We start from the raw sequence: 14958 nt of genomic DNA, 5'->3' as shown, positions 1-14958 counted from the left end.
AATTTTTTTCTAATGAAAAAATGTAATTCATAAACATCTTATAAATTTGAAAATATCAAAAATTATGGAAATAAACAAAATAGTAGGAATTACCATCACACAGCATATAATCTGAAAGAAAAAATATTAAAGCTTCCTTTGAATACCTCTAAAATTTCTACACCAGTTTATTTCACAAAAGAAATCCTGAAATAACCGTAGATGAAGCATTCTTCTAGGAAATACTGGTAAGTATCAACATGACTTGATGGACTATAGGCAATAATAACTGCAGAGATTTTTACTTGAGTTTTTTTCTTTCTCCCGAAATGATTCTATTTACCACAGTTAACTGGTATGAGAACATTCTGTCATCAATATGGCTGCTCTCTGAGAAAAATTATATGATATAAAATAAGTTAAATTTTTGCTGTATGTTAAGCAGTATCTAATATCTAAGTTTTCAATTCATTCTACACTAAAATACTGCACAGTGTCCTTAGATATTTAAGCAATCATTACATCTTTCCATTTTTTTATGTTTAATATCTCACTTTAACATGATCATATACACTTTAAGTTTTTGACATAAAATGTCAATCCACATATCTAAAGCAATAGAATCTATAAATGCAAAAAATCTATATCTATTGCTGCAGTGGATGAGAATCATCAGGGATGAACTCTTACATACTGAATTTCAATTAAATAATGCAAGTAATTTGTATTTGGTAGCAAATATGGGATCTGCTGAAACAGAAAAAAAATAGACGTGTATGCCAGTAGAAGTTGTTTTCTTTTAAAAATAGTTTTAAAATATTTGAACTTCCCTAATGAATGTTTTCTCCCAGAAATAGCATCTTGATTGTCAGTGACTCAAATTTATATAGTTCTGGTGTTACAGTTACTCAATTTTAAATAACAATTTGACAGTAATTTTTAGAATTGATGATGATCATTAGTATTGATTGTCATATTTCCTGACACTCCAGGCTCCACATTGCTTAAACAGAGATATATCAATTCCCTTGACAGAGATAATTCAAAATTAATTTTTCTTCTGAATTACTCAATTTAACATAGCTTGCTTTGAAAAGTTTTCATTTGAATTTTCTCTATACTATATATGTATTAAGAACCTGATAGTTTCTGTTAAAATCAAGTCAATTTAACTATAAATACTAATTTCTTTAACACTAAAATCAAAGCACAGTAGTATTTTTTTTGAATCTTAATTGCCATTAAGTCATATTCCAAATATATATTCTCCAGATGCTCCAAATCCTTATTCCACTATATCTTTAGGAAACATGGACATGACTAGACAAAAGAGTATTTCAGATATACACATTTCTAAGTATAAGACAGTTTAATAAATGAATAAAGAATATGTGTTTGCTGAAAAGCAGTCCTAAAGATTTTTCTGTTCTCAACTCAGAAGTATAGAGATGCTGAAATTAAATGTGTACATAAGAATGCTCTAATAAAGTAGAGTGCACTCTACATCATTGAAACCAAAAGATAATTTAACTGGAAATCTATTTTAAACTCTGTATTTAGAAGGTCATGCCATTTAATTGTTTTTATTGTGTTTGTTTAATTTGTGACAGCATTTTGATATTTTTCTTCAACCTGTTCTACTTTGGTCTCATGAACGAATGTCTTATGATACTGAGGTTTGCTTCATTAGTGATCTTTACCAGTACACTTAACTATAATGAGAGATGATCATGACTACACCATATCGAATTGGGCTAAATGTAATTTCACAAATTCATCTTGTCATTTTTCAAATTAATTTTTATTTCATGTCATAGAAGATAGATTTTGATGGTGAACAAATCTCTTCAAATTCAAATTAGATATTACATAGATGAACTAGTTTTTCCACAGGCTGTCAGTGCAAACATAAATGTGAGGCTTTGGGAATATATTCAATTTTTTGTCAACCAAAGACACCATTGAAGGTAGCTATTTTGGCAGCATGTTCACTTTAAAATCAATGTTTGAACCAGAATTATAAATTTTTCTTTGCCATGAACTTTAAGGGAAAAATGTTTTGTGAAATACTTATTTCGTCCCTTGGTAGTGATGTTGTGGTTTGGGGGTGTCTTGGAAACTATGGAAATTATATGGGCACAATTATATATGGTTTTGAGGTTTATTATTTTTGTTGGATATGTCAATGCATTAAAGCTATGTGTTTAAAGTTTATGTATATAAGTATATGCATACTTATGTAGAAAAAGAAACTGTGATCTCCAAAGTACATTCCTTGTATCTGCTTACTAAAGTCAAAGAGGGAAAGAGAACAACATGAAGAGAAAAAAAAACTTAATTTTTTGGCAAACTCTGATTATATATATTATATGTCTCATATTCTTTCTATATAAATTTTAATATTTTCTAATGTCAACCATGCCGAAGACTTCATAGTTATTTCTATGCTAGAAGAACAAAAACATAATTCCAAGTATTTTTTGGAGAAACTTGAAAAAAGTTTTAAAAATGAATTAACCATAATTATATTATTATCAAATTACACAGAATTCGAATTAGTTTGAAAGATTTTTGGCTCCATAAATGATTTTACAGATCATTTCCAAGTTTGAAAAATATGAGTGATAGCATAGGACAGATTTACATAAAAAGTCACTGAAGAGTTTCTGCTGGGGAGAGTTTCTTCCTACCATGGTTCAGTTACTTCTATCTAAGAAGTGTGTGTGTGTGTGTGTGTGTGTGTGTGTGTGTGTGTGCTGTGTGTGTTGTGTGTGTTGTGTGTGTGTGTTTTGTGTGTGTATTGTGTGTGTGTTTTGTGTGTGTGTGTGTGTGTGTGTGTGTGTGTGTGAAGCATTTGAACATGTCTATATGGACTGATTAAAAAAGAAGTGGGCTGAGGCAACAGTGGAGACAAGTGAATCTCAGTCTTGAATATGCATTCAAAGCAACCAAGGAGTTGGTTAAAATGCAGAGTCTGATTTCGGTGCTTTCTGTTGAAGCCTGTGCTCTGAATTTCCAATAAGCTCCCAAGTGATGATAATGATGGGGAAAAATTAACCTAATGTGGAACAAATGATCCCAGTATAACTTTGTTCTGCGGGATAGATTAGTAAGTACTAACAAATTTATTTGACAAGAATATTATGTACTTTGTTTTAAATTTTTATTTTATGTGTATGAGTATTATACCTGCATGTCTCTAAGTGTGCCTGTGTTTTACAGTGCCTACAGAGGACAGAAACAAGTTTCAAATCCCCTGGAACTGGAGTTAAGGATGGTTAACAGCTGCCATGTGGATGCTGGGATTTGGAAGCTTCAACTTGTACTCAAATCATAAAGGCGATTCTGAGCTTAGCATGAGGCTGCTATCAGACAAGACAAAAAAAAAAAAAAGACAAGGCAGACCAGCAGACCAACACAAAAATGACAGCTTGTGAGCACCTTGAAGAATTCTCTCTTTTGCTGTGGTCTTTGAAAAAGTACCTGTTCAATGTGCCTTATTTATTAAAATAGCTAAGATTGTACTGATATTAGCATATTACTGGGAAGTGTCACAACCTTCATTTGCCTGAAATATCCACTTTTATGTAAAGATGATGACTGTTTAAATATCCTACAGTAACCTAAGAACCACATATACTTCCATGCTGGAAGTTTCTAAACCACCAACATGAGTACTGCCAAGGGATGATGTGAAAAATCCTATAAAAACCTGATTCTGGTCCAGGCCTCAGTTTCTGTGGAGCAGGTTAGTCCAGTCTCAGGCCTATGCAAAATAAAGAATAACTTCTTCCAAATCCTGAGTATGATTTGAGACGTCATGATGCATCAGGTTGGCCTTGAGTTAACAACCATAACACTAAGATTCCTGGTCCATAGACACTATACTGAGTAACCAGGAAGGAAAACAGTGATTAAATATGTGGCAGTATACCCGAGGGTGATATTAAACCAAAAGAGAGGCCTGTTTTTCAAACCAGACCAAATTATGTTCTGTATCGGAGTGGGTTTTGACATGGAGACAGCTCACAAGTGACATTTATGACTGAGTCTCATCCAGGATGATGAGGTATTGACTTGGATGATTTTCTTTACTACAAATGGCACATAATATGCAGGTTTTGGAGGGGATCGGGGTTTGAGAGGAAAGATTTTAGAGATCAGTTGGGAGAAAAAGAAAGGTTACAGTCTGATCTGGAATATCTCTCCCTTCCCAAGCCATGTTAAACAGACAGTCATAGATCTATATCCAGAACTGAGCCCACAGACCTTCCAGTGCCCTATAAGGCCTCATACAGCTTGAATTCCCATTGCCTGTATGAAATCATGTTTTATGGTGTCTTGCTTTTCAACTTTATTCCAGATGCATTTTGTCTGTGCTCTTCACACAATCCCAAAGCAAACAAGCCCAAAGCTTTCCATTACATGCTCTTTTTATCTGGAATTCTCCAACAAGTTTTCTGCAGCTGAATGTCTTACCTCCTGACTTCTAATTACTCCTGTCTTTATTTCTATTGAACCAAACATTGCATCCTGGAGGCAGTAAACGAAACTCACAAGACTCAGGAGGCAAGCAAAACTCAGAAATTTCAGGAAGCTCCTGAAAGTTAGAGGATTCACAAGTCCTTCCCAAGGTAGTAGCAATTGTTGGAAAAAAATTACTAAGGTATGAGTAGCCTGCATGTGGTACAGGGAGCTCTAGAGTTTCAGCTTTCGTTCATTGTCACCCACTCTGGGCTAGGACTTTGGGTCATACAAATGCACCTGTGAATAACTCCTCATAGTAAACTCAGTGGTTTGCTGAACTAGACTCCAAATAGAATCCTTTCACTGCTTTGTCAGGGTGCCCTATTTGGGGTGAATAAGCATTTGTTTATCTCTCCAAGAACAATCACACAGTGCTTCCTTTAAATCTCAACTCAAATATTGTCTCCTCACTGTCCTTTCTTCCTGACCTCTGTATGCAAATGTCAACTTTCCAGCATTTCTTCTGATCTTTTGTATTATTTGTGTTTCATATATGTTGGGTATGTGTGTCCTCTGAGAGAACTAGTACTGAACCCCAAGAGACTCAGAGGGGAAGACAGTCACCCCTCCCAACCAACCGGTCAGTTTCAAATGCATGATGGGGAGGGTCAAATGACAGACACTGAGCAAACCGGAAGCAGTGGAATGTTGCCATCTTGGCAAGGTGCTGGTGGTGTGCTGGCAGCAGTGGATCTCTAAAAGCTCAGCCAAGATGTAGGAGAAAGTGTAGATTGTGCTGGATAGCTTTAGTGTCAACTTGACACACCTGGGTTGAAGGACCCTCAATTGGGGAATTTCCTGCTTTGAATTGGCCTATAGCCCTGTCTGTGGGGCATCTTCTTGATTGTTGTGTGATGTGGGAAGGCTCAGACACTGTGGGTGGTGCCATCCCTGGGCTGGTGGGCCTGTGTTGTATAAGAAAGCAGGCTGAGCAGGGTCCAGGGGAGCAAAGCAGTGATTCTCCATGGCCTGTGCTCCAGCTCCTGCCTCCAGGTTCCTGCCCTGTAGTTCCTGCCTTGGGCTCCCTGATGAACTGTGACCCAGGAGATGTAAGCTGAATAAACCCTTTCCTCCCCAAGTTGGTATTGGTCAGAGTATTTTGTCATAGCCATGGAGAAACAAACTAGAACAGAAACTGGTACCAAGAGTGGGGTGTTGCTGTGACAGACCTGACCTTGGTGTTTTAGGATGATTGTGGAAGCATTTGGAACTTTGGCCTGGAAAAGCCATTGACAGATTAGAGTTTGTTGCTGTGGATCTTGGAATAGTTATTTTGACAGAGTTGTGGAAGATGGAGGCCTGGCTTGTGAAGTTTCAAGGGGAAGCAGAGACTATCAGTGCCATTTGCATGATATTTTGAATTAAGAATCTGTGGGTTCTGGTCTTCTGGGGCTGAAGAATAAGTTGTGATTAAGAAGAGACTAGAATCTAAAGTAAAACCTTTGCTTTACTTGAACAATTGATGCTGGTTAGCTGGGGTGAAAAAGCAGCTGTAAGTAACAAGAGACCAGCATCACTGTGGGGAAGTCTTCTGGGAGGTATTTCCTCAGGGTCAGTGCACAAAGGGAACCTGAGCCTCCATCTCAAGCAGGAAGAAGTACTTGGTAATATGTAAGAGTCTCCAGTATGATTCTGGTGTTGAAAGTGTGAAGGGGTCATAAAGAGTAGCTGAGGCTTGACACTGAGAGGCTAGGAAATGCCATTGGTGAAAGTGAAGCCTCAGTTACAATGAAGACCCTAGAATTGAAAGGGTCATTGAGAGAATCTTCAGCATTGTACCCTGAGAGACCAGAAGAGGCCATTGGTGAGGGTGCAGCCTCAGTTTCAGAGGAGACCCCAGCTTTTTGGAGATGCCAGGACCTTGGGATGACCACCAAGGACAGCAGTAGGTATGAATTAGCTGGCCTGGGTCTGCTAGATGAGGTGTGTATGCTGTGGATGGCAGAGTCAGAAGTAGATCTGCCAGAACCCTTTGGAGCCCAGAAGATCATGCATGAGTCCCAGATATTCAGCCTTGAGCTATTTTGCTGGACTTAGGTTTTGCTGAGGTGTGCCTGATTCTTTCCTTTGAAATAAAACAGTACTTGTTTTGGATTTTACAAAAGCCTACCCACTGTTAAGAGACTTTTAAAAGAGACTATGGACTTTTAGGTGTTTGGATTTTTTTAAGGACTGTTGGGCTTTTAAGGTTGTACTGTCTTATGTTGTGATATTAACATCATATCTTGGAGACAAGAATTGGAAAGGTTATAGTTTAATGGTGATGTGTTGTTTAAGGGGTCAATTGTGCTGAACAGCTTTAGTGTCAACTTGACACACCCGGGTTGAGGGAGCCTCAATTGGGGAATTTTCTCCATTGAACTGGCCTGTGGCCATGTCTATGGGGCATTATCTTGATTGTTGTGTGATGTGGGAGGGCCGAGCCCACTGTGGGTGTTGCCAGACCTTGGCTGGTGGGCCCATGTTGCATAAGAAAGCAGGCTGAGCAGAGGCCAGGGGAGCAAAGCATGATCCTCCTTGACCTGAGCTCCAGCTCCTGCCTCCATGTTCCTGTTGTGAAGTTCCTACCTTGGGCTCCCTGATGAACTGTGACCCAGGAGATGTGAGCTGAATAAACCCTTTTCGCCCCAAGTTGGTAATGGTCAGAGTACTTTGTCAAAGCAATAGAGAAACTAGAACAGAAATAAATATATGCCTTTGTAAGTAACTCTCTTTTAGACCTCATAAACTTTATACAAAAACAAACAAAAAACAACCCGAATGGAACACATGGTGTCAGTTATGTAAGTTAGCTTTAGAACCGTGTGGGCCTGGGACCTGAGAGAATGTATGCAGATCTCCCAGGGGAGAGTTTGGCATTACAATATATCACACTCCCATATTACATAGTTTTCTGAACATGTTTGTATCCTCTTCCCTCTTTTCCACCATCAATAGAAGATAATGATAATGGGAATCTTACCTATCTCTTCATAAATATTTCAGATTTGTTTATAAGGGTTCCTACCCTATGTAACTTGTCTCATAAATGAATGAGTACATATAAACTTACATATCACTTCAGAGAGGGTTTCTGTGACATTCTCAGTTGAAAAAAAAAGATAGCCTTTTAATATCATTCCTGTCCTGTAATTTCTTTATCATGTTGCCCTATATTAGAACTTATTATAATTCCCTTACTTTCTTTCTCTATTCGCATGTGAGAACAAATATATAATATTTATACATTTTGTGTTTATTGTTAGAATATGAAGCCTTTAAGGTTAATGGAATTTTTAAATGTAACTTTACTAAGCAGCTATATTATCATCTAGTAGAGTAGGTGGCTAGTATTTGTTAAGTGATTTTTTTTTTTTTGGTCTTTTTGAGACAGGGTCTCCCTGTAACCCCAGCTGTCCTGGAACTCACTATGTAGACAAGGCTGGCCTTGAACTCACAGAGATCCACCTGCCTCTGCCTCCCAATGCTGGGATTAAAGGCATACGCCACCATGCCTGACACTTGTTAAGTGATTTTTAAGTCGAGTTATAAAGGTATTTTAACTTTTCTGCACTACTTTAATGTTATAAATAACTTCTCTATTCTGCATTTCTCTGAATAGAAACCCATTCTATTCACCAGTTTGTACTGATGGTTGATTTAATACTTTTGTTCCTTTGCACAAGAACAAATGAATCAATTAGACATTTGTTCTCAATATTAATGCAGTGATCCTTTCATTAAACAAAGTTTAGTGTAAAGTTGTGTCCAATTGGTTTGCCTGCCAAAAAGTACCCAGGTATCCAGATGCTCCCTTCCCCACTATCCCATATTCTTGGCTACAAAGATGCATGCCCAGCATTCTCTTAATGATGAATTGGCACCATGGACTCTGGCTGAGCCCAAGGCAAATTCATACTACTGGCTAAAGTAAAGTCATGGTGGTATGCTATTTTTCTATTTAAACATTCCTGTGGTCTATCAAGAGTTTTTCATTTCATATTTGCTTAGTTTTTATCTTACAGTGTTTATATTTTCCACTGTATAGCACTTCAGCAAACCCAAAGCTGCTTGGCTATCCACATAGGCATTGCCTGCATGAGGCAGTGTATTCAGATTTGCTCAACAGACTTAAACTTTGTGTGGTTTTTCTGTCACCCAGCTAGTTCTTTTGATTTATTTGCATGGTTTGTAGCATAGGAAACCATACTAAAAAATACAATGTGGCTCCACATTTTTCATGCATCTTGATGTGACAAGTCTATAGAGAAAAGGAAAATGCACCCATTTCAATTTCTAAATCTAATAGTATTATTTCAATCACTCACTGTGTTGGTTAAAATCAAAACAGTCACTTAAAAGATGACAAGGCAGGAGCAAATTACAGGCTTTAGATCTCATTTTGGCTAATTATTAGTTGTTTCATTATATAGTTATCAATTTACTAGTTCACTTAAAAGTGCTCTGCATGGTACTTAGGAACAAAAGCTTCAACAACTGTAGATACATAAAACATGAAATAAGAAGTAGAAGAAAGATACAAAGAATGTAATGATTATAATTAATTAAATTTTCAATAAACAATTATTTATTAAAGTGCCTATTCTGTGGCCGAAGTTTTACCTGTAAATGCCCTCATGTCATTATTGGTTGGTTTCAAGAACTATCAATATATGTTCTATAAATATAAATTTGATGTTCAGATTTAGAAAAATTCTAGAACATGAGAATCGTAAGATATTGAAACATGTATTTGTATATATATAATAAATTAGTAGTAATAAATATTCATTATTATTTTCTTTCAAATTAACAAACAAAAGAGTTGGAGATTCAACTTTTGACTACAGCATTATTTAAAATATCCAAGACATGAAACAACTTGAATGTCACTTGATGAATGAATTAAGAAAATGTGGCACATAATACTTTAGGATACTATTCATTCTTAAAAAGAAAAGACTGTGTTCAATAATATACATTAACATGGATAAATTTTGAGGACATTGTGCTAAATGAAATGGGCCAAAGACAGAAGGCAGACATTGTGAACCCCATTTATATTACATTCGTAAAACATTATATTCCCCTCTTACTGGAATGTAATTTGGGAAACTACGCTAAGTTTCTTTTCCACATTCTTTTAATCCTTCCATAGGAATGTTCAGTTTTTATTTTTAAGTAGAACATGATGCCCATTAAGCAATTGTGTAAATAATTAGTTCCTAAATGATAGGAAAGAGACTCATACAGCTAGGTTTCAGGCTCTGTACCTAATGTGCTAGAAATTTTTCAATGTAGGGAGTAACTCTATACAAATAAAAGGTTTTGTTTGTGTTCTGTATGACTTTTAAACATGTATGTACTCCTTTTTGTAGGTGGAAATCACAATTATTTGAGAAAAAGCACAAAAGATTTTGCATGATTCAGTTCACACTCAATTATGTATGAATGTAATTGCTTTATAAGCTAAAGGAAAGTTGTACACTATTCTTTTGGAGAACTTAGCAAGGACATTTAATATCATGGTAAATGAAATAAGTAATTGTAACTCTGATATTACTTAAACAGTTATTACATACAGTGTGGGTCAGAATCTGTCACAGGAAATCCTCTGCGATTCTACATAGTGGCAAATAGACATTTCATGTAAATTAGGGTGAACCTTGAGCATTGATAAGAAAAGAAAGTGATAAATTATGGAGTATTTTATTTTATTTTTCAAATGTCAGATTTTATACATTATATACATTCATTGCCCTTAGGTAGACAATGTTTTCATCTATAAATTTAATTTCAGGAAAATGATGAGGTATTATAAAATTATGAGAAACGATTGTTGTATATCTGAAAAACTTGAAAACTACCATACTACTTTAAAACCAAGAATGTCTAATGCTATATTTCTCTATTCAGTTAATCCAAAGAACCTTGCTTTCCTACAGATAAAATCTGGTAGAGAATATGTGAAAATGGATGCAGCCAACAATGAAGTTGTCTCCATACTGTCATTAACAGAACACCAGAAAGAGAGCCTTGTTGAAATGTTGGTCTATCCCCTGAGATGGAGAAGAATTGTAACCATGGATGAAAGGGTAAGAGTCAGTGTTTAGAAAAAGGAAAAATGGTCCCAATGTCTGCTGTAAATTATCATGAAACACAGGCACTATTAATTTTCTGCTGCTATATTTCTTAAGGAACACAAATCACTGTCAGGAATAATATTTTGAAATTCTCATGGTGAAGAAAAATAAATGAATTCAAAGGAAAAGGTGGATAAAAAGTTGCTGAAAATAAATTAGACCAAGACAATAAAACTGAAGTCAGTTGAAAGTAAGAACACTCTAAGACTCTTTATATTAAAAATATTTGCATGGCTTTACAACATAGAAAATTAAATTGTGCTACAATTTTTTATATGATTCAAACCCCAAAACAGTCATGTGATGTGTTCCCCTGATCTCTGCATTTTAACTCAGTACTTGTTGAGTTTATGACTATACTCAAAACATACTTCGGTAACCCAAATTTGTCTGGCTTTAATAACCTTGGTGCCCTGAAATATTGTAGAGGATATGAAACTTGGTCTGGCTGGCCCAAACAGAAACCACCTGTAGTCTACCTTTATTTCTAAGGACGGAGCACATAAGTAGAAATCTTGACATCTTTGGATCTGCAATAGATAGGCTGCTCCTATTGCCAAAGATGTTGATGTCCTAAGCTCTAGAACCGTGTGTCTTCTGTTACATGACAGGAGAAATCAAGTTTCAGATAGAATTAAAGTCGCTAATCATCTGACTTAACATAGAGAAACTGTTCACCTATGTCTAATACAACCATAAACCTTAACATGGGAAAAGAAAGGCCAAAGGCAGTATAAGAAATCAGTAGTGTGGGAGAGGTCAGCTGAGTGGTGAGGTGAGCTGAATCTGAGACTGACACAAACCTAGAGTATCTTGGTTCAAATCTCAGTAATACCATACCCATAGCAACTATGTGACACTGAGCAAGTTGCTACATTCCAGATTGCCTCTCTTTCTAATCAGTGAAATAGGATTGTAAAAACAGTGTCCCTCACATGGCATAGTTGCAAGAAAAAGGTATATTCAGTAGCACTCTGCAAGTCATTATAAACAGTGCTGTGCCTAGCAGTTAGCTAGTCCTGAATAAACCACCATTAAGAGCCTTCTCCTGTAACCTCCATCCTTGTACACCTCTGTATTCAGAGAAAGAATGTAGTCACTGCCTTGACAGATTGTTCTCCTCCTGAAAGATTCTCCTCCAAGATTCTTTGTTTCCTGCTCTTTCTTTGGACCCCTATTGAAATGCTACATTGTCAATGCACTATGTTTGACTTCTTACACTTCTTAGATCTTATTACCAAGTTTTGCCCCGTAGCACTTATTCACTATCTGCCAATTTAAGGATTTTTTATATATTTTAATTAATTTTCAATCAGAGTAAGAGCAAGACTTTCCATTTTCTGTATCCCTAATATCCACAACAGGTCTTACAATAATAGTTTGAGCAAAAACTGATGAAATGAATACATCTCTATTTAAATTACTGTCTAACACTTAGGTGGTGTGATGTTATTTTCACAGTTAGTTTTACATTGTTACAGTGGAAGACTGGCTACACACCGTAAACTCCCTCTAATAGTTTGTTCCATGTGCTGTTGCTAGTGCTGTGGCTTCTCTTGGCTTCTTCCCTTTAAATGTTCCATTGATTCTGCCTTACTTGGATTCCTCTTACTGCATTCTATATCTACTATTTAAGCAGTACTTTCACCACTCCACATTTTTTAAAGCATCCTACATGCCTTGTTTTTCATTTTTATTTTGTTACTAGGTCTGCATAGCTCAGTAGCCACATGAACCATATCTACATCTAGGGTGGCAGTACTGTCCTTACGCACACTGGAATGTCCATTTTGGTTGCCTAGGCTGTCATAACCATTCCTACTTGCATCTTTTTGCTATTGTTGTTTGTTTATTGCTTGATAGAAGGTCTCACCGTTTATCACAGTCTGTCTTCAACTTCACTCTATCATAGGCTGTCCTTGAATTTATGATCCTCCTGCATTATCTTTTTAAGTGATGATATTGAAAATGTGTACCATCATTCCTAATGTATTAGTTAATTTCTTGTTGAAGAAACAAAATTACCTGGAAAAAAGTAACTTCAGAAAGGTAGCGTCCACATTCGGGATGGGTCTTCCTTTTTGGGAAAGATCCTCAGAGACACGCCCCTCAGAGGTATATCTCCTAGGTGACCCTAAACCATGTCAAGTTCACAATTAATACAGTTCATCACATCTGACTTTATATTTTATGTATCAGTCTGGCAGGGAACTAAATACTTCATTTTGATAGCTTTAAATAGGGAAAATAGTTTCCTAGAGAAATTTGCTTGCTTGAAGGTTGCTTTTTATTCTCTTGCTGATATTTAAATTTTCTCACCAGTGATTTATAACAAAGATTCATAAAATGTAAAAATAAATTCATTATATTTCCAAATACATGATAAGTTCTGAGACAATTTTATTTAATGAATAAAAATACACTTGTGTAGAAAAGAGTACATCAATGTAACAAAGATCCAGATACAACTAACATTTCAGAAATCATATTTACCTAAGAAGAGTCCTATGTTAATTTTGTCACAGCAAAAAATAAGTTTTCTGCAAGTTAAAAAATAACAAATGCAGCTGGGCATGGTGGCACACGCCTTTGATCCCAGCACTCAGGAAGCAGAGGCAGGCGGATCTTTGTGAGTACAAGGCCAGCCTGGTCTACATAGTGAGTTCTAGGACAGCTGGTGCTACAGAGAGACCTTGTCTCAAAAAGACAAAAAAAAAGCATTTAAATACTGAAGACAACTATTCAGTACATGCCTTTGAGTAGAATTTCTGGATTCACAGTGCAAGAGTTTCCATTTTGCACGATTTCTAGATGTGTACGGAAGTTAATCTGTTGTGCATTTCAGTGTAAAGTTGTATTTAGTTAGATAAATTAACTAAAACCAGATAAATACATTGTTGCAAAATTTGATGACCCAAGTTCATTATGAATTTGTCTTAAGCAATGGGAGATGAGAACATACCCTTCAATACATCTATTGTTTCAATATTTCAATACTTGGTTTATATTTTCTCATATTTTTCACATAATTTAAACAAATCATGATTAAAGATTAGCAAATCTAATGATAATACCTTCTATGCCTAGATTTTAAATTGTTTTGACCTTGTGAAGGAAATACCTTTACTGTTATTGTGAAAGAGCATGGTCATGGTATTCCAAATCACTGAAATTTAGATAAAAGAGACCTGGTGAGGTAAAGCACTGAAAGACATGCACTGTTAAGTAAAATAGATAAAAACTGGATCATTGTCACATCATACTCTTTTAAAGAATTAAGAAAGTTTGAAATGATTAACATGGGGAAATCTCTTTTCAGCAAGTTTACTGCAATGTAGAAACTAGGAAAAATGGTTTTCTGAGGTTGGACCTAAAATGGGGACACACGTACTCACTCTCCTTTCTCTCTCTCCTCACCTTCCTGCATACTGATTCATTAGACTCTACATGGATGCATTTTTATAGTCTTCTATTAATTTTGACTTTTTGCATGAGTGTTGGCTTGGCTGAAAAGGCCCCACACAGGCTTAAGTATTTGAATACTTGAAATATGGGCCCAGATGCTGGCTCTGTTTTGAGCAGCTATGGCATCCCTAGGATGTGTGGTCATGCTGGAGGAAACATGCCACCTGGGACTAGCTTTGAGGGTTCATAGCTTGGCCCCACTTCCAGTTTCAGATACTTTCTTCTCCCTGACATGGTTGAAGATGTGAGTTCTCAGCTTTGTGCTCACACTACTCTGGCCATGCTTCCCCTGCCTTTGGGGACTCCCTCTGGAACTCTAAGCGTGTGGTGGTTTGAATGAGAGGGTCTCCCCAGAGGCTCCATGAATTTGGACATTTTGTCCCCAGTTGGTGGCACTGTATTGAAAGGTCTTAGAATGTGTGGCCATGCTGGAGGAAGCTCATCACTGGGGACTGCCTTAGAGAGTTCTTAAGCCTTGTTGGATCTCGAGTTGCTCTCGTGTTCCTGTGCCTGCTTGAAGATGTGAGAGCTTAGCTTCTGCTCCTACTCCACCCACCTCTGCCACCATACCTCCTTGCCATGATGGACTCTTGCCCCTTTAGAAGGGTAAGCTCAAATAACCTTTTCCTTCTGTAAGTTGCTTTGGTCAGTGTTTCTATCACAGCAGCAGAAAAATAACTAATGCAAAATGAAAATGAACTCTTCGTTCTATTTGTTGCCTTGGTCATGGTGTTTTATCACAGCAACAGAAAAGAAGGTAATACACATATTCTATCCTTTATTCATATTTTATCCCTTATTCAAAGATCAAATAATGATAATCCAGAAAACATTTCAAAGTATGTACTTAATGTTTCTAATATTA

The sequence above is a fragment of the Nannospalax galili genome, unplaced genomic scaffold (assembly GCF_000622305.1).
Source record: "Nannospalax galili isolate Female #2095 unplaced genomic scaffold, S.galili_v1.0 scaffold1131, whole genome shotgun sequence".
NCBI lineage: Eukaryota > Metazoa > Chordata > Mammalia > Rodentia > Spalacidae > Nannospalax > Nannospalax galili.
Note: the sequence above shows the minus strand (reverse complement) of the source record.